The following is a 4,207-nucleotide window of genomic DNA, read 5'->3' on the forward strand; positions in this document are numbered from 1 at the left end:
TTTATTTTACCCTAGGAAAACAAAAGGCCTTAAAACATACACATATGTAAACACACCACATAACTAACTTCCTTGAAAAGGACTTTATCTTGGCAAGTTGGTGCAGCAAAAAAGAAAAAAGTCCATTTCTGATGTTTTTGTTTGCCTTTCATTGACATAGTGATTTATCCAAAAATGAGTCCACAATTATTCTCAGCAAAAATTTCCAAATCATTAAAATATTTTGTTATTACCATCAATTTAAATATTCATGATGGAGAGACTGTTGTTTTATTATCTGTGCTAGAGAATTATATAGTGAATAAATTAATGAAAAGACTTATAATAGTTGTGATGATGATGATGATGATGATGATGATGATGATGATGATAAAACTTGAAATTACCCACCTCTTTGGCATATTTGTTAAGAGAAGGATGTCCTGAATGCGGACAACCTGGTTTTAAGTCTCTGTTTAGCAATGTGATAGCTATGGTATGTTGGATGTGTTACATAACTTGCTGTGCTCATTTTCGTCCTCTGGAAAGTGGGAATAATGAATGACCTAACTTATGAATTATTTTGAAAGTCTTATAATACACCATGTAGAATGTTATACAAGTTGTAAGAGCTCAAAAGATACAAACAAATTCTTGCAAGAGCAATTTTGTAACCTAGCAAGAGAAAGCTTTATGTAACTGCATAGTCAGAAGTATGTGATTTCAAGCTATATCTCTTGTCAGTACTTTGGCTTTTAATTTCTGTTACAGAACTACCCTTCCCCATTCACTTGATAAGCTAAAAAGCACTCATTTAGCAAACCTAAAATATTGTACTCTGAGATGCCTGTGGGGACTCTCATCCAGATGAAACTACCGTTCTCCTGTGTGGCACTTCATTCTTCATATCTACTTGTATTCCTATTTGCAAATCATGTAGTATAATCTCTTTCACAGATTTTTCTACTCGCCTTTCTTCTTTACTAGTCTTATGGTAGAGCTCTTGCAGAATGTTTCTGTTTCCAAAGTGAAATTTATTGGAATGAAATGTAATGCAAGAATGGAAGACTGGATCTTAACTCTATCATATAGATATCATGTATCTATCTATGTAACTTTAGACATATTACTAAATTTTTAGTTGCCTCTATACAAATGTTGCACTTATAAATTGCTATGTTTTAACACAAACACAGATAGCAAGTTTTTGTATTTGGAAAGGATTTGCAATGTAGATCTTTACTTGTGTTTTCTCTTAACAACTAAATATGTATTTAGGAAATGCTTATTAGATACTTGACAAGCTAAACTGAAGTTGCAAATAATACAAATGTACAATTCACTTGTTCACTAAATCAAACAAATACGAAATAATAGCTACTAATAAAAGAGCATCTAAGTAAAAAAAAAAGTTGAAGGAATCAATTTGTTGGTTATTAAACTAGTACCAGCTAGTGGACATTAGTATATATGTCTATAGGTAAGTGCACATATATGTATGTGCATTTCCATTAAATTTATGAGTGTAGCTACTTAACAAATCCTCGGCCATGAAGAATTTAAGGATTTCTTCCACCCTGAAGTCCCAAGTCTTCTTCAGGACTAATGAAGCAGCTTCAGAGCACTTAGCAGCGAGATCCTTGGTAAGAATCACTTAGGAGTTAGAAGTCTTGAAGCAAAGCTCATTCTGATTCACAGGCACGAACACTGCTCTACAGTGCCTTACTCTCTATCAGAGATCTTTCATAGATATTATTCTGACTTGCTTATGTTCTCTGAACATGTTCACATGAAAGACAAAACATCCATAAAAAGCTAAAAAGCAGTCAGAAGTTTAAAAGAAAGAAAAAAAGCAAGTAGTTTGACATAAGCAATGATAGCAATTAAAAGCTGTTATAGATTAAACAGGAGTCATCTGAAAGCAGAAAGGAATGTCACCTCTTAAGAGAAAGGAGAGAAGAGAGTTCTGGCAAAACAAATTCTCTCTAAAACATTCTTAATGTGATGAGGTATGACTAAATTATCTTTCCACAAAACAAACTGATAGACAAAGAGCTGATAGATAGATAGGTAGATAGACATGAAAATATGTACTATGGAATAACTTTCAATGATAAAACATATTCTGTAGTTTACAGAATATTTCCACACATGTTATCTAACTTTATATGAGTGTCAGCATGGTAAAGCTATCAACTTAGATGTACTAAACTCTCTTTATGAGTGGGAAATATTATTTGAACATTTCAAATAACTGACCATTATGTGAGCTGCTCATATTTTTGTAAGTATTAAGTAAAAATTTCCAAAGATTTCTAAGGACTATGGGATGAGAATATATATAAATATAATCTTTTCCCACCACTTTATAACTATGCAAATCGTGAAATGATATTACTTAACAATAACATGAGCTGATTAAAAACTTTATTGAATTGTAATAATTAACAAAAACTAATAATTGAGCCAAGAATAATTCTTAATCTATTTTATTAAAAGTTAGTAAAAAAAATCATGATGTAACTGTGTATATGTGAAATGATATGCTGAAGCTTCATATCCTCACATCTTTTCAGGGTTGCACACAATGTGTTTGGTTCAAATGTGTTAACCTAAATAATTTGCCAAATAGAGCAAACACCTAAATGGGCCAGTGAGTACTGGCAGATATGCTTTTGGGTCAAAAGGATGCTAATCCTTTGGTGGCCATTGTCAACCTCTACTGTTGCTGATGCACAGAAATCATGAGTAGGAACATTTCCATTTTCTCTCATTATTGGAATTTAAAGAAATTGAACTTTTAGAAACAAGTGCTGATTGAATGTTAAGCAGAAATTGCTTAACTAAAATTGGATAATTCTGTTTACTCCTTGCTGGGTTTGTAGTAGAAAGAGAACTTTAAGTAGACATTACATAAGGAATAAATTAAATATTTGTGCACTAGGGTTACTGCTTAAAACATGAAATCGTTGTTTTCCTGAGTTCAGAAACACCTTAGGTCATTAATAGCACAAGCACCACTGAGCTTCTAGTTTTGCTTTTTCCATTGCTTATAATATTTAGTGGAAGATAATTTAGAAATAAATTATTATACTTTAAATATATGCTAAAAAGATTTTGAATTTTTTTTCCTTCAGTTTCTTTCTTATTTTGGTACCTGAGAGTTTAATGAATGTTAAGCCCTCCCTTTTATGGTGCAGAGTTCTATGGCACTGAACCCAAATATTCTGTTTCTTGTGGTTTCTTTCCTCCCTCCCTTCTTTCACTTTCTTCCTCTCTCTTCCTTCTTTTCTCTTTATTTTTTCATAATTTTGACAAAGAAGTTCTTTCGTTAGAATAGGCAGCCTTAGGCTTGTGTAGCATTATTGTCTATTTCTAAATATGGACACCAATCAAGTTACTTAAGTTCTTAACTTCCTCAGATATAAAATGGAGCTATCTATATTTTAGGGTTATTTTAAGAATCAAGAATCAAGTTAAATAATAAATAGCATGAATATTATACAATTTCCAAAGCAATGTACAACTTCTAGATCATATTAGAACTGAGTATCTTATTTTAGAAAAAAATGACACACTCTGCTACAATTAAGCAACAATATACAGATAAAAGAATTTTATAAAACTCTGCAGAAGTTCTAGTGTCTAGATATGTCTCTACTCTTGAACTTGAAACTTGAGCTCTGCTGCGTATGAAACCCAGGATTAGATCCCACCATTTACAGCATCTTTCAAAATGTATGACAGTGTGAATGTCAGAAATGTCATTCTATTTCTGCTCTCTGAACAAGGGATCCATTAAAATGAAGGTCACTTGGTATATCTAATATGACCCTGTATCTTTTGTAATCTCTCTTTACATGACTGTTTCTTCAATTTCTTACAACACCATTCTTTATCATCCCTTTGTTTTCTTTCATTTTCTCAGACCTTCTATTGAGTGTTTCCTGAAAACATGGCTATGTTTCTAAATCTACCTTTACTAGTGCAATTAAAAAAAAAAACTATACTTGTCAAGAAATCAACTATGAATCTGTTAAATTCATGAATATAGAGTATATACCACCAAAGGCATACACTTTAAGTAGTTTTTTATGTAACATGGAGAGATTAGGAGCACACCTATGTATCCATTGTAATGACCCAATGACCTATCTCTTTATATCCATCTTGCTCCAGGAATATGTGTATATATATATATATATATATATATATATATATATATATA

Source organism: Marmota marmota, unplaced genomic scaffold, assembly GCF_001458135.2.
Source record: "Marmota marmota marmota unplaced genomic scaffold, marMar, whole genome shotgun sequence".
In the NCBI taxonomy this organism is placed as follows: domain Eukaryota; kingdom Metazoa; phylum Chordata; class Mammalia; order Rodentia; family Sciuridae; genus Marmota; species Marmota marmota.